The sequence below is a fragment of the Neovison vison genome, chromosome 9 (assembly GCF_020171115.1).
Source record: "Neovison vison isolate M4711 chromosome 9, ASM_NN_V1, whole genome shotgun sequence".
Classification (NCBI taxonomy): domain Eukaryota; kingdom Metazoa; phylum Chordata; class Mammalia; order Carnivora; family Mustelidae; genus Neogale; species Neogale vison.
Window position 1 is genome coordinate 27,971,516 of NC_058099.1, and position 23,089 is coordinate 27,994,604.

Genomic DNA, 23,089 nt, shown 5'->3' on the forward strand with positions numbered 1-23,089 from the left:
TGTCCTTTCTCTTATAGGTTGTTTGTACCTTGTTGATATGAAGTTCTTTACATAGCAAAAATTATCCCTTGTCTCCAAAAAATTTGCAAGTATTTTCCCAGTTTCATTTATGTTTTCTGAAATGCTTATGTTGGGCTTTTCCACAGAGTAACTTTATATTTTATTTTTATTTTTTAAGATTTTATTTATTTGACAGAGAGAGATCACCAGCAGGCAGAGAAAGAGAGGGAAGCAGGCTCCCCACTGAGCAGAATGCCCAACTTTATATTTTATATAGATCATTGAATTTTTACACAATAGATTTAAAGCTTCTGAATTTTGTCATATTTATAAAAGCCTTACCATTCTAAGATTACTTTAAAATTTTTCCATTGTTTATATAGTACTTTCATATTTTTCTTATTGATTTTAAAAAATATTGCTAATGGGTTTTGAAGAAAATAAACATGGAATTGATGTTAAAATTTGTTTTAATTTATGCAGTTTTCATTATGGGTTATATTATATTTTGTCTGAAAACTCTCTCTTGCTGGACATTAGGTTCTCATTTTTGTTTTGATTGGATTTTTACAATCAATTTAAAAATTGTATAGCATCCCCAATATACCCCCAGTGATATTTTCTTTTTCTTTTTCTTAAAGACTTTATTTATTTATTTGACAGACAGAGAGATCACAAGTAGGCAGAGAGGCAGGCAGAGATAGAAGGGGAAGTAAGCTCCCCACTGAGCAGAGAGTCCCATGCAGGGCTTGATCCCAGGACGCTGAGATCGTCACCCAGGCTGAAGGCAGAGGCTCAACCACTGAGTCACCCAGGCACCCTTCCCCCACAGTTGATATTTTCAAGGAGCATGGATATTCTACATGTTTCCCCACTACCAGTATATACACTAATGAATATATATGCAATCATATTCATTAGAACAAACATATTGATGAGAGTCTACTATGTGCTGGGCACCATGTTCAACTCTAGAAGCACTATCCTAAGAAGTATACTAGTACCTTAATTTTTATATGATATAGAATTAGGTGGAAGCCCATGCCTTTCCTCCCCATCCCCTGAAAAGTGAATGGCTTATGTTTTGTGAATTTTTAAAGAGAACCAAAATAGCTAAGTTCTTACACTTGGATCCCCCCATTGCCAGTCAGTGAAGGTCTTGTATAGAAACTTCTGAAAATATATATATTTCTTGATTTGTGAGCTCTTATTTCTAGAAGCTGGCTCTATAAAAAATGTCAAAAGCAGAATGGCCAATTACTCGGCCAAATTTATAGAGATGACAAAAAATGATAAATGGATTAAAAATTGCTTCAAGGTAGTGCAGACATATAATGTGCCACATCAAGATGATTAAAGAAGAAGAGGAAAACTAGGCCTTTCTTAGCCAGACTTTGCATCAGGTGTTTTCTTACTCACAAGTGCACCATACTCTAGATATATCTTCATTGACTAATCCATGATTGTAATTAAAAACACTGTATTTCAAAGGATACTACCAAGAAGGTGGAAAAAAAAAAAAAAACATAAGACACGGACTAAGAGAAAACATTTGCAAATTATATATCTGATAAGGGACTCATATCTAGAATACATAAAGAATACTCACAATTCAATGAAATAAGACAACCCAATTGAAAAATGGGCAAAGTATCTCAATAGACATTTCTCCAAATGAGATCTACAATGGCCACTAAGCACATGAAAAGGTGCTAAACATTATTACCCACTGAGAAAAAATACAAATCAAAATTACAATGAGATGTTACTTCATCGTCACTAGGGTGGCTAAAAATTTCTTTAAATTCAAAAAGATACAATAGCAAGTGTTGATGAGATGTGGCATTTTGGGACCCTCATATATTGCCAGCGGCATTGTAAAACATTCCAGCCACTGTGGAGAACAATTTAGCATTCCTCAGAATGTTAAACCTGGTAGCATATGACTCAGTCATCCCACTCTTCGGCGTATACCCAACAGAACTGAAAATGTATGTCCATATAAAAACTTGTACACAAACATTCACAGCAACAATATCCATAATAGCCAGAGAAAGTGGAAACAACCCAAATGCTCATGAGCTGATGAAAAGATAAAACCATAGAGGCAAAGTAGATTAGTGGTTGCCAGATGCTGGGAGAAGAGAAGAATGAGGAGTGACTGCTAATGGGTATGACTTTACTTCTTGGTCATGAAAATTTACTCCTCTGCTTTGATCTAAGAGTTTAATAATTTCAGTTTTTACAAGCTTCGGCTTGAGATGGCCATTCAAACTATATCTCTTCCCTCTTCCCATCACATCCAATGCTGCACCCACAAGAAACTACTTTGATTTTAAGATCCAGTTTCTGAAAATATGTTTTGTCTTAGCATTGGTATGTAATGTTTAATTTGGTAAAATTTTTGCTTTTCTCAAAAGCTATAATTAAACTCTTAAAATTATAAGACCTCTTAAAATGTATAGGTATGTATTTTAGGTATATATACCTAGGGGTGTGTGTGTGTGTGTGTGTGTGTATATACACACACATACATACATATACATACACACACATACATATATATGTATTATTATGTATAGGAATATATACACACATACATACATACATAGGCTTGTACATGTATGTATGTACACACACATATATACTGGTCTGTTTTCCTGGAGAACCTTGATTGTTACATTATGGTTTCAGAAAAAAATAAAGATTTTAAATTATTTTTACCAGGCTTATATCCAACCTACTTAAAAGCAGCTGGTTTTCTGAAGTGTGCTTTAACACAACACTATAACCATCGTTAGCATACACGGAGGCCGTTGCCAGGGAAGATTAGCTGGTTGTCCTCACTTCCTCTACAGGATGGCATTAACTTAAAGAATCTACTATGCTTCAGCTACTCATTCTCAGTTCTACTTGTCTGGAAAAATCAGACTTGGATATGAAAGACTATGGACAGAATTAGGCGCTAAGAACTTACACTTCAACAACATCTCACTAGACTTCTGTGTAAACCCAGCCAAAGGACTTTAATGGATGGTCATTTGCTCCATCAGTGTAATCTCTCTGGACTGAGAAATCTTCAAAGATAGCCAAGCAGAACTCATAATCAGTGAGGAAGAAAAGCAGGTTATGTTATTTATAAGAATATAAATAAATTAGGTTTAGGAAAATGTAGGTGGCTAAGGACTCTATTTCACAGTTCAGGTATCAGTCTTTCTTCTCACCCACATTCCTCTTCAGAGCTGGTTGAACACTGTCAACCCTTCCCTCTCAAGAGTGTTTAGTGAGTGTTTACGTGCCAGCAATCTGTTAAGTACAGCATCACAGTGAAAAATAGAAGTGGCTGCCCTATTGTAAAGGGCACATAATACATAAACATGAGAAAACAGATAATGAAAAGTGATACTAAGAAATCAGGATGATATGATGCAGTGACTGGAAGACTTTATTATATTGGTTCTCCTCACTGTGCAGGTCTTGGGTACAGTTCCAGGGGAGACATATCTAACATTGACAATGTCAGAGTCAGTGTACTTTCTAGGGAAGGCCTCAAACATGTTCTTTTGCTAAAACAAAAATGAAAATAGGGATAGAACTCCTATATGTGGCAATGAGAAAAGGTCTTCCAAATACAAACAGCATCAATTATTCAGCTGTTTGCTTGCTTATCTTTGTGTTTGTGTGTGTATGTATGTATGTATTTATGTGTATGCATTTATGTATGTATGTTAAAAGCTTTGGCATTAACAATTTGATACAAAGACTAGTAAGTGTATTAAAATAAATGCTTTTGGGGTGCCTGGGTAGCTCAGGGGGTTAAGCCTCTGCCTTATGCTCAGGTCAAGATCTCGGGGTCCTGGGATCAAGCCTTGCATCAGGCTCTCTGCTCAGTGGGGAGCCTGCTTCCCCGCCCCCTGCCTGCCTCTCTGCCTACTTGTAATCTCTCTCTGTGTGTCAAATAAATAAATAAACTCTTAAATATTTTTAGAATAAATGCTTTGGAGGGTGCCTGGGTGGCTCAATCAGTTGAGCGTCCCACTCTTGATTTCTGCTCAGGTCATGATAGGGTCATGAGATAAAGCCCCGTGTGAGGCTCCGTGCTAAGTGAGGAGTCTGCTTGGAATTCTCTCTTTCCTTCTCCCTCTGGCCCTCCTGCAACTCTCTCCCTCTTTCTCTCAAATAAACAAATCTTCAAAACAAATAAAAATAAATGCTTTTGTGGCAGCACTGGTAGATGATGCGGAAGAATGCTGTTTTTCTGTCTCTAAACCAACTATGCTAACTAAACCAACTATGAACATTTTTTTTCTTCAACACCTATCTGTCTGTCTTCCACTGTAGCTTGCAGTGGCCCTCTCTGGTGATTATATCACAGATTGAGAATGCTGAAATTGTTAAACTAAAAAACAAATGAACCATTTTTTCATTCTTCCATTATTTATTTCTCTTGTTCTAAGACTAAACTCTCTATCCAGAGGAAGTAGAACCATCACTGGAATGTGGACTACCTTTGGAAAAGAGAGTTCCTATTATAAAGGTGACCCAGTCTCCAAGTGCCTGTTTAGCTCTGTTGAAACTTTCCATTTATTAAATGGTGCATTATCAGTACATGGTACATTTGGCACAATTTGAGGGGGTACAATATATATATTTATACAATAAATATATATATATATATATATTTTCCCCCACCACAAGGACAGGTAACATGTTTAGTAAGCCTAGGATGCCCACAAGATTTGTGCCCAACAGGTTTACTGGGAGAGTCTGGTTATACCTTTTCCTTGCAGCTCTTCATGAAGACAGCTTGAGGATCAAAGTCTAGGTCTATTTCCTTATCTCTTCTTTAGTGCCCTGTTTTTAAGTTAAATAAATTATTTTTTGGTTTCCTCTGCAATATAAGCTTTATCAGTTGTGGTCATCTGTGTGCCTGATCTTGTAAATAAAATAAATCATCAGCCTCAATGAAAAGATAATCATCAAAACAAAGGTATATTCAAATAAAGACTGGTAAGCTATGGCTTAAGGATGTTAGCAACTTAGAAATCTGAACAGCTGCTGTTACTTGCACAAGAACGACTTTCTTCAGATAATTCAACATATCCTTTACTTCCTAATTCTGTAATTATGACAGCAATAATATCTCCAATATCTGGATTTATTATAGTGATGGTCTTTACATAGGATTTATTACTCTAAATGACTACTACAATTGGATATGAAATGCTGCCCTTGATTGTTTTTTAAGATTTATTTATTTATTTTAGAGAGAGACAATGCATGCACATAAGCAGGGGGAGGGGCAGAGAGAGAGGGAGAGGAAAGATCTCGGGCAGACTTCCCACTCAGCTCAGGGCCTGATGCAAGTCTTGATCTCACAACCTTGAGATCATGACCTCAACCAAAATCAAGAGTTGGGACGCTTAACCAAATGAACCAACCAGGCACCCCTATGACGTTTTCATTTTAAATATCCCATTTTCCTTCTTCAGGAAGACAATTAATTTCTTGAAACTGGATAAAATGAATAATAAATGGTAATGTTTGAGATAAACAGGCCAGAGCATAAACTATTGTGAGAGTACGTGGAGGGTCCAGAATCTATCTTTTGACTTTTATTTTAGGTGATGAAGATTTGGCTAAAATCAGTCAGGAATGGCAGAGGATTTTTAAAAAGATTTTATTTTTAAGTAATCTCTACATCTAATGTGGGGCTTGAACTCACAACCCCAAGACCAAGAGCTGCATGCTCTACTGACTGAGCCAGCCAGGTGACCCTAGCAGAGGGATTCTTGAAGGGGCTGACAGATGCATTGACAACGGATGTGTTTTTGTTTTGTTTTGTTTTGTTTTTTACTTCTGGATGGCACTATTCACCCAGGCAGAAAGAGGCAGCACCTCAGTAGGAAAAGTAGGTCTTTTTGTTGATATATTCTTCTTTTATACACATGAGTATCATTTCCTACTCAGCATTATTTAAACATGTTACAAAAGACAGCAGTTTGGCCTATGTTGCCCATTTGTATCCTTCTGATAGTTTCATTTATTACATTGTATTTTTTGTTTAATCATTAAAATGGACTTGCATTGCCATTACCTACCTAATGCAATCACTATGACCTTCTCAGCACTATCATTTTGTAGATTTCTTACAGAAGTTTTGGAAAAATCTAGAGGTAGGTGCAAACAGGAGGTAGTGGTAGGGAGTTGGAGACTGAGACAGCATCATGTTCTTTGTTGCTTGCTTGTTGTTAGATTTCTGGTATTAATAATGGTGGGTGGTGCCTGGGTAGGGGGGGAATCCTCATGCTAAGAAAAGAAGGAATTTATTCCTCACAGTATACTTTCATGAATTACAAAGTATTCTTTAACATACATAAGATTCTTAAAAAAATAAAATTGTTTTTCAGGTACATCAGTTTTTTGTTTATTTTTATTCATTTTTGTAGTTTTTAATTGAGGGGAAAATGTACCTGCAATGAAATGCATTAGGTGTATAAATCAGTGAGTTCTGGGGACACCTGGGTGGCTCAGTTGTTAAGCATCTGCCTTCAGCTCAGATCATGATCCCCAGATCTTGGGGAGCCTGCTTCTGCCTCTCCCACTCCCCCTGCTTGTATTCCCTCTCTTGCTACCTCTCTCTCTGTTAAGTAAATACATAAAATCTTAAAAAAATAAATCAGTGAATTCTGACAAATGTGTATACCCAAACAACTGGCATAGCCATAAAAATTTAGAACATTTTCATCACTCCAGAAAGATCCTTTGTGTCCATTTTAGTCAACTCTCCTCCTGATAGCCAACCATGTCTCTGATTTCTATTGCCATATACTAGTTTATCTTGTTCTTGAGCTTTATATAAATGGAATCATATAGTACATACTCTTCTGTGCCTTCTTTCACTCAATGTAATATTTTTGAGATACATTCATATTGCAGGATGTATCTGTAATTCACTTGGATTTACTGCTAATTATTTTTCCATTATATAAATATACCAAGTTTGATTATCCTTATCCTGATGGGAAACATCTTGTGATTTTAATTTTTGGACTATTATGAATAAAGCACCTATAAGCCTTCACATAAAGGTACTTTTGACATATATATTTTTTATATCCCATGTACCCAGAATCTCCTAGTATAATATCTAACCTTTCCAGTAAACAAATCACAACTTGAATGAGAGAAGTCAATCGACAGACACTAACCGCAAGATGAATCAGATGTTGGAATTATCTAATATGGATGTTCAAGGACCCATCATTGAAATGGTTCAAAAAATCAGTTAAAAACTGCCTTGCAACAAATGAAAAAAATAGAAAATCTCAGGAAATAAATAGAATTTATAAAAAAGAGAGAAATGGAAATTATAGACTTGAAAATTATCATAATGAAAATAAAACCTCCCTGGATGGGCTCCATAGCAGAATGGAGATGACCTGCAAGAAATCACTCAATCCCACAGGCTGAATATAGCCCAGGTCTTAGGATCTGCATTTTGTTCTTGGCCGATTCCTGTAATTGCTTCACCAGGCAGAGTACACTTTCTCAAAGGTCATGAGGTATTAGAACTTAATTAATCAGCATCTTAGCTGCATTTAGCATCCTGAAATTGGCAAAGGACTTGGCCAGAGAACTCGAACTCCAGTTGTTATTTTCCCCGAGTTTTTCCTTGAAGAAGACCTGTTTCTGACTCATATTATTATTAAATCATATCATATCTTATATGATCTTCAATGATTCACTCTGAGAATTTCCCTTAAAGTTTAAATAAAGTAATAAGTACAAATCATAGACAGGGATTCCCTCATTTCACCACTCAAGCAACACGTTATGTGTGGAGTAGAAAGAGTAACTTGGTATTTTATATTTCATATATCTATAACTATATATCTATCTATATCTATATCTATATATCTGTCCTATCACTGGGCCAGGCAGGAGCTGCATGTAATACCTAACAATAAACCTGCCAACTCTGTCTGGTGGTAGGTATGAGACATATGCTAGTGTGGGGGAAATATGCCCACTTTGGATGACTGGATCTGGCATTGGGTACTGATAAAAGTTTGACAGGACTTGTCATCACAATGGGATGCTTGCATGCATGCTCGCGCTCTCTCTTTCTCTCCCTTACTTTCTTTGGAGAGTAGATATTAAATATTATTTATTTATTTATAGGTTTTATTTATTTATTTGTCAAAGAGAGAGAGAATGAGAGCAAGCACAAGCAGAGGGAGCAGCAGGCAGAGGGAGAATCAGGCTCCCTGCGGTGCATGAGCAAGGAGCCTGATGCAGCACTCGATCCCAGGACCCCAGGATCATGACCTGAGCTGAAGGCAGACACTTCACCAACTGAGTCACCCAGGTGCCCCTAGACATTAAATTTTAGATGTCATGTTAGAGACTCTTTCCTGAAGCTGCCTTCCATGCAGAACTATTCCATGTCTGTAAAGCTTTGTTTGTTTTGGAATTCTGCATCAGAGAGTAACCCAGACTGAGTTTTGTTCTCCTAAACATGGAATTTATAGTGTTTTGACTTGACTTGACTCTCTAGCTGCTACTTGGCTAAAATATTGTCTATGTAGTGCCACAATCAGAGTTGCTTTAAATTTCATATAGCAGTAACTTTGTAATATCTATCCAAATTCCATAAGATGGGATTTGACGTAAGTACTTAGATACTACTTAGAATGCTTTATTTCCTTTGGAGATTTGAAAAGGAAATGAATTTTGAAAAATAATGTTAGGAGGGAGAGAAATGGAAAGTTATATGAGAGTGGCCTTATTCTAAAGCTTAAATTTCATTTCTTTATTCAAAAGATTAAATTTTCTTGAATTTTGCCTAAATGATTATTTTTATGATATTTTAAAAACATCAAATGTAATTAAACATGCCACTTTAGGTAAATAGAAATCAACTGATCATATATGTAAAGTCTATTTTTTTACTGATATATTCATCTATACTAAAGTCAATACGACTGTCCACATTTCTACATCCTCATAATAAATATAGGAATTATATACATTTTGAATTTCCATATATATTTTAGAATGAAAATGAACTTGTCAATTTCTTAAACAAGTGCACTGAAATATTAGGCAGGGGATTTCATCTTGGAATAATTTATATTTAAACAATATTAATTCTTTCATTCTATGAGCATGGCACATTTATATCTTTTTTACGTTTATGTAAATACATTTATGTCTTTTTAAAGTTCCCTCAGAACTTTAGTAGTTTCAGTGAATAGATCTTCTGTGTTTTTTGTTAGGATTATCATGTATTTCATGTTTTTAGATGCTGTTACAAATGACATTGACTTTTTAACTTTTAAATGCTAATTGTTTCAAATGTAAAAATATATTTACCTTTTATTGATTGCTATTGTATCTTTGACCTCTTAAATTTGACTTATTCTAATAGGCTTTTAATGTCTATTCCTTAGGACTTTCTATGTAAATGATCATGACATCTGGTTAAAAGGATACTTTTACTTCTTCCTTCCCAATCTTTATGATTTATATTTCTTTTACTTTTCTTATTAGGATGGCTAAAATATCAATATACTAGAAGGTATCATAAATATCCTTTTATTGCCATGATCTTAGCAAGAAAACATTCAATATTTTATATTAAGTAAATTATAGATGTCAGTTTTCAGATATTGCACTGTTCTTGAATTTCCATTTGGTTATTTTACAGTGTTTCCATTTCTAATGTGATTTACTGTATCTGTTTACTCATTATGTTCTTTTTCTTTTTAAATATTTGAACATATTTATAAAAGGTACTGCAGTTACTTTCTGCTAATTATAGCTTCTAGAATTCTGATAGGATCAGTTTTTACTGACTGGTGTTTTTCCTGAGAGTTGTTGTTGTTATTATTATTATTATTTTGATTTTTTGTATGTCTAATTTTATATTATATACTGAATATTAGAAATAATATGTTGCTGTGAATTTACATTATGTTGGCTTATTTAAATAGCTATTAGATTTTCTGATAGGGAAATAAATTATTAATGGGTCCTTTTGATCTGGTATACTTGGATTTATTCCTCTTTATGGCAGGTCTGTTAAAGCTATATCATTAGTCTTTTTTTTTTTTAATATTTCATTCATTTACTTGAGAGAGTGAGAGAGAGCATGAGAGGGGAGAGGGTCAGAGGGAGAAGTGGACTCTCCACTGAGCAGGGAGCCCAATGCAAGACTTGATCCAGGATCATGACCTGAGCCGAAGATAGTTGTTCAACCAACTGAACCACCCAGGCGCCCCTATATCTTTAGTCTTAAGAACACTTTTCTAACACAATTTTTTACTAAAATTGAAGACTCATTTTTAAAGTATGGCCTTTCTTCAGTCTCAGCTGAAAGCCTGAGGTTCTCAATGAGGTTATTTCACTATGACTGAATTGTAACTTCAGTGTGTCCCAGAACCCACAATTTCTGATGTCCCCACTTATCCCACAATCGTGAATCCACAGGGAGTTTTCTGACAGGTCTCATGAAGCCCAGTGATGTACACGGGCAGCCCAGTATCCCAAATATCCATTGATCAAGGATATTTAGAAGCCACCCAATGAGACTTTTGTCCTTAAACCCCCCATCTCGGTCTTCTTTCTATAGCTTTATGCTCTACAAGTTTCAGATATTTTTAAAATATTCTATTTACTTATTTGTTTAGAGAGAGAGCATGAGTGGGGGAGGGTTAAAGGGAGAAGGAGAGAGACTCTCAAGCTGGACCTGCCCTGAGTGTGAAGCACAATGCAGGGTTCGATCCCATGACCCTGAGATCATGACCTGAGCTGAAATCAAGAATTAGACACCTAACTGACTGAGCACCCAGGTGCCCCCAGATTTCAGCTATTTTAATCTTTTCATCTTCAATGAGATACAGGCTTTCACTTGGGTTTAACTACTTGAATCATAGTTTGAAAAGTTATCTCATACAGAAAAAGCCTGAGGATTTACTTCATATGTTTCCCTTCTCTCAAAGAAGGGAAGGACATCTCAAAGATATCTTACCATATCCATTGTCCATATTTAAAACCCATTGCCTCATATATTTTGTCCACTTTCAGTGTTGTCTGTGGAAAGAGAAGAATAAGTACCAGGTACTCCATCATGGCCAGAAGGAGAATCCCTTTTAACTCATCTGCTAATTTATTTGTACATAGTTATATAATAAAAAGTAAAGAGGAGAGGATAAAATGTCAAGTATTGAACCCTCGTATATTTAAATAAAAACCAATTAATTGTAGTATGAATCACAGCAGCATTACATCATTGTTATTTCTTAATAAAGACAGACATCATCCACACGAATGCTCCAGACTTTTTATCTCTGAGATGTTCCATCTAAGAATCAATATCTCTGAAAATTCATGAATAGCCCTAGAACTAAAGATAATTAATCAATGAGCCTCCTTGAGCAAAGCTCTCAAGTGGGCTAAAATATGATACATGATATAAATGTTAAAATGATTAAAAAATGTCACAAATAAACATTTTTCTTCTATAAAATTAATCATCCTCTAGCAGGGTTGCTTGTATGATGTATAAAAGTAAGAGACAGCAGAGAGTGCATAAAGCACCACAAATCATTTGATAATTCTGGGAGTTCTTGGGAAAAAAACAGAGACAAAGAAAGAAAAAGAAAAGAAAACAGAAATAGGAGGAGGAGAAGAAAATCAGGGGATAGAGGAGAGAAAGGAAGGGATTTCTAGGCCATCTCTTTAACTAGGATTTTGACCCTTTATTAAAATAATCGATTCTTAACCATGTTGTTCCTGAAATTCAGTTACTTGTTATTTCCTATAACTAGTTTGGATTTTCACCTAGCCCATTCATCTTAGCTCCATAAGTGAAAACTATTGATTTTATTAACCTGCCATATTGGCTACATTTTGCAAATATGGAGCTTTCAAAAGCCTCCCTTCTCAGGAGAACTGGTGACATATCAAAACTTTCCCAAGAGATTTGGATTGCTTGTTTATTTTATAGTGACATTTAGCCATTCTGACAAGTGCTTAATTATTATATGTTCCTCCATAAAGGTTGTCTCTGACAATATGTGTAAATCAAATAAATTAAAGCACTATAAGCTATTAGTTTTCTATTCTGGTTGACATCTGTGACATTCGTTAATAAATAATTTAGTGCATTTAGAGACAATGATGAAGAGAGCATCATTACTGCTGGGCTTATTTTCTCCCAAAGGATATGCTAGACAGCTGCTTACCTTTAATAAAGTTAATAAATCTAAGGCCGTGACTTTACACTTTGTCCTACTATTATAATAGTTTGAATATACCATATTAGTTTATATTATGGACATGCAAAATATATTGCTATGCAGTGTTGCACAGTTCAGCAAGGACCATTATTGCCATAAGGAGTCACATAATTAAGTCCCAAGCTCTCTTGTGTCTTATAAATTCTTTCTCCAATGTGGATCTCAGTTTCCTCATCTATAAAGACAAATTTAAACTGAACTCAATAAATGCTAAGGTCTTTCTAATCCTAAGATTCTGAAATTTTGTGTTTTATTAAATCTTACTGGGAATCCAACTGATAGGTAGTGATTTTCTTATCTTGTTAATAATAAGCCTTGCCTACACCCCACCTTGTCCCCCATACCTTGAGTATTTGACTCAACTCTATTAATTGTGAAAAGAGATTGTGGCTACTTGAAGTATATGTAATTTTTAGCACAGAAAATAAGGTAAAGTTCAGTTGATTCTTAAACCTTCTAAAAATGAACTAGCATCTTTAAGAAAACACTAAAAGGTGGATGCCACCAGTGCTGCAGAAGGCCTGGAGGGCCATGGGGCCCTTAAACGGCTGCCTGGGGGGCTTTGCCTCTGGTATTTCAGGCCAGGATTGTGGCCATGGAAGGGCCAGGGCTGAGACCATGGAACTTGTGGAGGACCAAGGGCAAGGAGTGAATCCATATCACCAAGCTGGGCCATCTGGTCAAGGACATGAAGATCAAGTCCCTGGAGGAGATCTATCTCTTTTCCCTGCCTATAAAGGAACCTGAGATAATTGATTTTTTTCCTGGGGGCATACTCAAGGATGAGGTTTTAAAGATTTTGCCTGTACAAAACCAGACCTGTGATGGACAGCAGTCTAGATTTAAGGTATTTGATGTCATTGGAGATTACAATGGACATCTTGGTCTGGGTGTGAAATACCCCAGGAAGGTAGCCACTGCCATCTGTGGGGCCACCATCCTGGCCAAGCTTTCCATTATCTCCCTTCCGGGAGGCTACTGGAGGAATGAGATTGGCAAGCCCACACCATCCCATGTAAGGTGATCAGTGACTGTGGCTCTGGCTGATGTGTCTCATCTTTGCCCTCAGAGGTATTGGCATCACTTTAGTCCCTGTGCACAAGATGTTCCTGATGATGGCTGGACTGATGACTGCTACACCTTGGCTAGGGGCTGCACTGCCACCCTGGGTTAACTTCGCCAAGACCACTTTTTTGCAGGGGTGGGCAGACAGAAAGGGAGAGAGAGTCTTAAGCAGACTCTCTCTCCACATAGAACCCAATGTGGACCTGATCCCACCATCCTGAGATTGTGACCTGAGTTGAAGTCAAGGGTTGGATGCTTAACTGACTGAGCCACCCAGGTGCCCAACAAGGCACTCTTGATGTTATTTCTAAGACCCCCAGCTCTCTCATCTCTGACCTCTGGAAAGGGACTGTGTCCACCAAGTCTCTATCAGTTTAGGAATTCACTGACCATCTTGTAAAGACCCACACCAGTCTCCGTGCAGAGGGCCCAACTGTGGCCACCACATAGTTTAATATAAGAAAAAGAAATCGAATTAAACACTTAAAACAAAATAAAACAATAATAAAAGTGAACTAAATCTCAGTTTGCTACTTGAATACACTGGTTTTCCTAAGATGAGATAGGTAGGTGGGTATGAAGAAAAAAGAGAGGAAGAGGGGCAGAGGCAGAAAAAGTTTATTTCACTCATCTAATGAGCATATAATGAAGGACCTGCAATGTGCTAGGTACTGTGCTTAGGTGCAGTGCTAGTAACTGAGGATACAGAGAAGAGTAAGATAGTCCCTGCTCTCAGAAAGCTCAGAGCCTAGTGGTAGAGGCAGAGTTAAAACAATTATTATACTATAATGTGATGTGAGCAGCATTTAACTTTTATGACCACTTACAATATGCCAGACTCTGCTGAGAGCTTTACAAGTACTATCTCATCAATTACCAAAAGAGATTCATAAAGTAGACATATTGTTATCACACCCATTTTTTGCAGATGAAGAAATAAGTACAAAGGGGGCAGTCAAAACTACTCTAATACTCATGGGCCCTCATGGTCCTCTGCCTTGCTTCCCTGCATCTTTCTCAACTTTTCTCCAGCTAACAATTCTCTGGTTCTATTTCTTTCTTTCTTTTTTTTTTTTAAAGTTGGTTTTTTTTAAAGATTTTATTTATTTATTTGACAGAGAGAAATCACAAGTAGATGGAGAGGCAGGCAGAGAGAGAGAGGGAAGCAGGTTCCCTGCTGAGCAGAGATTCCTATGCGGGACTCGATCCCAGGACCCTGAGATCATGACCTGAGCCGAAGGCAGCGGCTTAACCCACTGAGCCACCCAGGCGCCCCTCTCTGGTTCTATTTCTATTTCACATTCCAGAAAGAGAGAATCTGATTGAACAATTTTAGCGTTTCCTCTATTTTGGAAACAGTCTTGCTCTCAGTCATCTCACCTCAGTTATATTTGGGTTTTGCCAAACTATAGATTAGTGACTCTTGATCCAGATGCTTTCCCCTTGGAGGGATCATGTATGACAAGGAGAGCAGCCATTTTGGGAAGGTAGCAGGTAATGTGGTATACAAAGGAAGGAAGGAAGCAGGTAATGTGGTATACAAAATGGCTGCTCTCCTGAGCAAGATGAAATTTCCATGGAAGATTGTTGTGTGCAATGGACTATATGATTGGTTTAGTCAGTTGAAAATATATGGATGAGCTTTCAAATAATAGGATATATCAATTGTGAAGTATGCTTAAGAAGGATCATAAATAAATACTACGTAGTACCATTAGCAATAGAAACTTAAAAAAACTAAAGCAATTAACCTTTTTTGGGGATCTAAATGAAAATACTCCCCCAGAGATAGTAGGTAAAGCATCTGCCTTCGGCTCAGGTCATGATCCCATGGTCCAGGGGACAAGTCCCACATAGGGCTCCCTGCTCAGGGGGGCCTGCTTCTCCCTCTGCCTACCACACCCCCTGCTTGTGCATACTCTCTCTCTATTTCTCTCTGGCAAAGAAATTTAAGAACAATTCCTCCAAAGGAATTGTATTTAGTAATGATTTTACCAGAACTATTTCAGGTATAAATTGAATGAAAGTTTTATATTGTGATATACAAGAGTTTCCTTTAGAAAGGCTTATTTGCTTATATTCTTATATTTTTGTTCCATTATATTTCTCATAGTTCTAGTTATAAGGCAATATTGTGATATGTGAGATACAACCTCATGTTTAATTTGATCATTTCAGAAAGAAAGGCCCTAGATAAAAGTAAATACAAATCTTTGGAACTACTGAGCATAATTTACATGAGAACCTAGACTACCGTTTGAGCAATGCTTCAGTCCTCTGAGGGCATACCTTCGAAGTGAAGAGTCTCAGGGATAACACAGTTCTCTCCTTCTTGTCAATTAATTGCTTTTCTACATTACCTTGGATTACCTTCCCTAATACTCCACAAGAGTATGGCTCTACTTTTCTGGCATATTATTTTTATTAAAATATTATTTTATTTATTAATTTTATAGGTAGATGTTTGAATTTGGGAGGACTCAGAGATTTGGACCATTTTATTAATTCTGAGAACTCCGAGGAAATATTAATTACTGGGAATGCTACCAATCATGGAATGTCAAAAGAGGAAGCATAATGCCATTCCCTAACTCTCTAAGAAATGGAGGTAGGGGGAACAGATTTGAGAAGAGAGAGTAATTATAGGTGCTTAATGACAGAATGGTGTGTTTCAACTTGCCTTACTACTGTAAGGTTGGTTGATAGCTGAATACAGTTACCATAAAACTCAATCCACACTCTCACTTCTGCCCAGTGAATAAACCAAATTGGCAGGGTCTAGAAAAGGGCCTCTCATTTAAATAATGATTATGGGGGCACCTGGGTGGCTCAGTGGATTAAAGCCTCTGCTTTCCGCTCAGGTCATGGTCTCAGGTTCCTGGGATCGAGACCTGCATTGGACTCTCTGCTCAGCAGGGAGCCTGTTTCCCACTCTCTCTCTGTCTGCCTCTGCCTATTTATGAACTCTCTCTCTCTGTGTGTGTCAAATAAATACATAAAATCCTTAAAAATAAATAAATAAATAAATAAATAAATATTATGAGGACCAAGGATCAGAATCACTGGGTACACGACATACCTCAGCCTCGGACCTATTATCAGAACATATGAACAGAAGAAAAACCTAGTGACACTGATGATTTGGTATCTCTATTCAGAACATTATAATAGCATCCCTGTCACTATTTCATATCTTTCCCCAATAATTTGAAGTATTTATTTCCTCATAAGATAAATCTCCATTATGAATAATCTCTCAAATACCTCATATCCCTCCCCATCTTTACTCCCCACCCAGAAGAAAATATATCTGTCCCTATCTCTCCATACACATTAGTGTAGTAATCCATTTCTTTGAATGCTTTTACAATCTCTTCAATCAGAATTAGCTTTGAATGTGATTATCTATGGGAAATCTATTATGATTATAAAGAATATAAAAATATTTATTTTCTTTACTTGTCACATCCTTGCTTATTAATACATCTATTACAATGAAAGACCACACTATATGAAGTAATTATTTATTATTAGAAGAGTAATTACTGGGGATTATTGTTTATCAACCATTTTACACTCTCAACATCCTTAAATTACCAGAAGGATTAAACTTTGAATTTAGGAGGCCCCGTGTTTCACAATTACGTCAGTTGGCTTTCTCATAAATTATTTACGGGACCACAAAAAGATTACTGACAATGACTGTTCATTATGCACCTGAATTAAAATAAAAACTTACATGGATATTTTGCTGGTAATTTGTCCTTTTTCATAGGAACTATAGAAAAGCCACTAGGATTTTCAGATTGGTTTAAGGGATTTGAAATTCAATGTTTAGCAGCTAAGAAGATAATGAAGGTGGCCTTGTGACTGAATTTGGGTGCCTGCAAACGGGAAGGTACGCCCCATCACAAGGAGTCAGCCACTCTGCAGATACTCCTAGAAATGGTATCACATCAGGCAGAAATGTTATTCCAATGTTGTAAGATCTGATTTTTCAAGAAAAGCCCAAAATTTAGATTTTAGGGGGAAAATTCTATTTTATAAACTTAAGTTCAATTTTAAAAACCCAAATGGGCCAAAGACAATATGTTTTTCAGGTCAAACCGGGCCACCTATTTGAGATGCTCAGTTTAATGACATCAGACTTGATATCCAATGTGTTCATCTTATAATTGAAATAGATTTGGAAGGTCGCTCAGGATATTAGCACAGGAAGATGGGAAAGAACAGAAATGGGAAAGAATGTCAAAGTTTGTCTCTACGGCTCTTCCTTATTGATGCTTTCAATGTACCACCCACCCTCCATCATAAACCTTCAGATCTGCTACCAAGTTTAAATGGCACCATTCTCTTTTGAGGCATACTATACTTTGTGTAGTTGTGTTCTTAATGATCGGTTTGATTTTTATCTTATTCTTTAAAAAATTTTTTTTATTAACATATAATGTACTATTAGCCCCAGGGGTACAGGTCTGTGAATCGCCAGGTTTATACACTTCACAGCATTCACCATAGCACATACCTTCCCCAATGTCCATAACCCAACCACCCTCTCCTACCCCCCTGTCTGCACCAGCTTGCATTCCCACCAACAATGTAGGAGGGTTCCCCTTTCTCTGCATCTTCTCCATCATCTGTTGTTCCCTGACTTGTTAATTTTAACCATTCTGACTGGTGTGAGGTGGTATCTCATTGTGCTTTTGATTTGTATTTCCCTGATACCAAGTGATCTGGAGCACTTTTTTGTGTGTCTGTTGGCCATCTGGATGTCTTCTTTGCAGAAATGTCTGTTCATGTCTTCTGCCCATTTCTTGATTGGATTATTTGTTCTTTGGGTGTTGAGTTTGATAAGTTCTTTCTAGATTTTGGATACTAGCCCTTTATCTGATATGTCGTTTGTAATTTTTTTCTTATTCCTATGGGACAACTTTACTTCCATGCTCTTGGAGGATGAAATGTCATCAACTATAAGTAAAAGTGCTTTCTGGCACTAAAAGCACAGCCAGAGTCATGCAGCTAATATTAATAATGTGAAAAACAATTTATGCCCTGAGAGAGGTTCCATCCTCAAACTCGAAGGATCATTCCTTAATTGGGTTATTTGGTGAGAATATTGCTGCTAATTTGTTCTTCTGAAGAATGCTGAATAAAATCTATACACATTTGTTGCCCAGCCAACACCATACCTGCATGTGCAACAGACAAGGACTCTATGGGAGCTTGATAGCAAATGGTCTTTGATTTTCTGTCTATAAAAGCCCATGGAAAAAAGACTAGAACTCTCAGCTCAGGTTTTGGGATCTTTCCTAGTCACATTACCTCTAATCACCATACTGTATATTGGGGGCAATAAATGTTTTTTCTGAAGGTCCTTATGATAGAGACGTTCTAGGAGGTAGTGGGAGGGTATATTTTCATCCACATGAGTCACTGTGTTTTGCTTCCTTTCTATCTCCTAGCCCCATTTTCCTGGAAAAGTTAGATTTATTCTCTCTTCTACTTGAATTATGATAATACTGGTTCAAATCTTGGTGACTGACATATTCATGGTGCTAGGCCCTCTAGCAGTTCTCTATCCCACAACTGTAAAAGTTTCTCCTCTGTATACTGATCTGCTGATCAAGAAGGTAAGAAAAATAAACTCTACCTATTACTGCATTTCCCCCCATAGGGACATGTAAAATACTGCATATTTCTTATTAAGCTGATTTTCTATTCATTCAAAAATATTTATTTCATTTGCTTACTGCATGTGGAAGAAAAAGGAAAAACAAGATTTATTCTTACCTTTAAGTAGTTTATAATCTAATGGGTTAGGTATTCCTGTTTATGAGAAATTTTGATAATGTTAGACCAAAAAGTGCCTTGAGAGAAGTATAATGAAATGCTGCTGGGCACACAGTGATTAATTCTGATTTAGGGGATTGGAAGAAATCAAACAGTTTATTGGGCAAGGAATTTTAAAATTAGCCTGACAAAACTATCTATCTATCTATCTATCTATCTATCTATCTGACAGAGAGAGAGAGAGAGACATAGCCAGACAGGGAACACAAGGGCTGGGGAGTGAGAGAAGGAGAAGCAGGTTCCCTGCTGAGCAGGGAGCCTGATGCAGGGCTCCATCCCAGGTCCCTGGGATCATGACCTGAGCTGAGGGCAGATACTTAACGACTGAGCCACCCAGGCACCCTGATTAAATTATTTCTGAAGGAGGTTTTCTTATATAAACCCTAGATGTCATGCTTTCCAAAAGTAAACAGGCAGACATCATTAGACATAGAAAATGCCCTCCTTCAATCTTACCATTAACGGTAATGGACAATTTCAAATCCAACTCTTTCACATTGACTCATTACTATTAATGAGACATAATGAAATAGAAGGCCAGATATTCCTCATGGAAATATAGAAAAGTTGAAAATGAGAAATATGATCTAAATTTTTAATTTGTAAGTCTGAACATAATAAAAGAGTACATCCTCTATAATTTATCAGAAAACTTAGATTTTCTATTGTCCCTTTTTCTTGTGAAATTTAGGCTTCATCTTCCCTCACTTACCCTTAAATTCTTCCTCTCAAGGGTTTCTGATTAGGTGGCTTTAAGGTTACATGGCATGATGAGATAAAAATGTAATTCTATCTTACTTTATCTTACATTTATTAATTGTGCTCTCAAGTGGCTTTATTTTAAAATTAATATAGTCAGAACAATTCTAGAAGAGAGATAATACTTTTAGGATATTTATGATAGAAAACAGTGTCTTTGTAATCCATTTGGACTCTACTGAAATTATTTCCTTCCTATGTCCAGATCTAGATAACCAATCTTCTTCATTTTTTTCCCTCCATTATTGCATTCACATTTTAATTATTAATCTGAATACAATGTAGGGTTTGTTGCTACCAAAAAGAGCAGGAGGAATAATATACCTTAAGCTTGAACCATATCCTACTGGGGCCATTCAAATATTTATAGTCTGAAGCCTGACTATGTTCTCTCAGTTGTTTACATTGGAGGAAATCCCTGTATTGCCCAAGGTAAGGATATCAGGTCAGTTAGAAGTATCCCTTTCCCCGCTTGACTTATTTCGCTAAGCATGATACGCTCTAGTTCCATCCATGTTGTCGCAAATGGCAAGATTTTGTTTCTTTTGATGGCTGCATAGTATTCCATTGTGTATATATACCACATCTTCTTGATCCATTCATCTGTTGATGGACATCTAGGTTCTTTCCATAGTTTGGCTATTGTGGACATTGCTGCTATAAACATTCGGGTGCACGTGCCCCTTTGGATCACTACGTTTATATCTTTAGGGTAAATTCCCAGTAGTGCAATTGCTGGGTCATAGGGCAGTTCTATTTTCAACATTTTGAGGAACCTCCATGCTGTTTTCCAGAGCGGTTGCACTAGCTTGCATTCCCACCAACAGTGTAGGAGGGTTCCCATTTCTCCGCATCCTCGCCAGCATCTGTCATTTCCTGACTTGTTGATTTTAGCCATTCTGACTGGTGTGAGGTGATATCTCATTGTGGTTTTGATTTGTATTTCCCTGATGCCGAGTGATATGGAGCACTTTTTCATGTGTCTGTTGGCCATCTGGATGTCTTCTTTGCAGAAACGTCTGTTCATGTCCTCTGCCCATTTCTTGATTGGATTATTTGTTCTTTGGGTGTTGAGTTTGTTAAGTTCTTTATAGATTTTGGTCACTAGTCCTTTATCTGATATGTCGTTTGCAAATATCTTCTCCCATTCTGTCAGTTGTCTTTTGGTTTTGAAAACTGTTAAGTCAAGCGGAGAAAGACAAATATCATATGATCTCCCTGATATGAGGAAGTGGTGATGCAACATGGGGGCTTAAGTGGGTAGGAGAAGAATCCATGAAACAAGATGGGATAGGGAGGGAGACAAACCATAAGTGACTCTTAATCTCACGAAACAAACTGTGGGTTGCTTGGGGGAGGGGGGTTGGGAGAAGGGGGGTAGGGTTATGGACATTGGGGAGGGTATGTGCTTTTGGGTAAATTGGAAGGGGAGATGAACCATGAGAGACTATGGACTCTGAAAAACAATCTGAGGGGTTTGAAGTGGCAGGGGGGTGGGAGGTTGGGGTACCAGGTGGTGGGTATTATAGAGGGCACAGCTTGCATGGAGCACTGGGTGTGGTGAAAAAATAATGAATACTGTTTTTCTGAAAATAAATAAATTGGAAAAAAAAAAAGATGAAAAAGTAAAAAAAAAAAAAAAAAAAAAAAGAAGTATCCCTTTCCTATACAGTACATCTGGAAAAATATATACAGAACAGCTGATGTTATCTTTAAATCCTTGAAGACATTCTTAATAAGAATTAATGGAAGTTATTCCTCAAAAAGTTGAAAATAGAGCTACCCTATGACCCAGCAATTGCACTATTGGGTATTTACCCTAAAGATACAAATGTAGGGATCTGAAGGGGCACATGCACCCGAATGTTTATAGCAGCAATGTCCACAATAGCCAAACTATGGAAAGAACCTAGATGTCCACCAACAGATGAATGGATAAAGAAGATGTGGTATATATCTACAATGGAATACTATGCAGCCATGAAAAGTAATGAAATCTTGCCATTTGTGGTGATGTGGATGGAACTAGAGGGTTTTATGCTGAGTGAAATAAGTCAATCAGAGAAAGACAATTAGCATATGATCTCCCTGATATGGGGAATTTGAGAGGCAGAGAGAGGGGCTTGGGGGGTAGGGAAGGAAAAAATGAAATAAGATGGGATCAGGAGGAAGATAAACCATAAGAGACTCTTAATCTCACAAAACAAACCGAGGTTGCTGGGGGGGGAAAGGGGTATGGAGAGGGTGGTTGGGTTATGGACATTGGGGAGGGTATGTGATATGGTGAGTGCTATGAAGTGTGTAAGCCTGATGATTCATAGACCTGTACCCCCTGGGGCAAATAATACATTATATATTAATAAAAATAATAATAAAAGAGAATTAATGGAAGTTATGTTAACTTAAAATATACATCTCTAGGGGCATCTGGGTGACTCATTTGTTAAGCATCTGACTGGATCTCAGCTCAGCTCTTGATCTCAGGGTTGTGACTTCAAGCCCCAAGTTGGGCTCTACACTATAGGCAGGGAGCCTACTTAAAAAATAAAAATAAAAATAAAAATACATCTATAGCTAAGATTTGTGTTGTTACCTTCACTGATTATTAGCTGTGCTGTTTCTTTTTTAAAAAGTTGTTAGTTCTAGGTTGGTTACTTCTTCTTTTCCTCTTATCAGACGTCTAATAGACCTCTAAAATCTCAAACTTAGAGCCTTTTGCCAGTCCCATTTACCAACATCAGTACTGTGCATGCTCTGTCATCTTTATAGTATACCCGGATCTGAGACTGCTGCCTCCTGTAGGGAAACCTTATACTGCTTCCGGGTTAGAGGTGTGAAGTGTAAAATGGCTCCCTCCATCCTCCTTGTTGATTTTTTTCTTTGAATAATTTCTGTTCTTATCTTTGTAATTTGCATTCTTACACCTTAATGTGCTGTTCTTTTTGTGTCTTTTACTGATACTTAGAAAATTTGTTTTCAGGCTTTGTTCTTTGTAATATCTGAGTTGAAGTCTATCCATTCTCCATTTAAGCATAAGTTTAACTACATCTCACATAATTTCCTTGCAATATTCTCATTATGTATTCACAAATATTTTTCATTTTCTGTTG

The 23,089-nt window shown here is 36.9% G+C and overlaps 1 pseudogene; it reads left to right on the top strand.

Annotated features, from left to right (window-relative positions):
- The first annotated feature begins 12,959 nt into the window (after positions 1-12,959).
- LOC122916713 lies at positions 12,960-13,820 on the top strand (annotated as a pseudogene).
- The last annotated feature ends 9,269 nt before the right edge of the window (positions 13,821-23,089 follow it).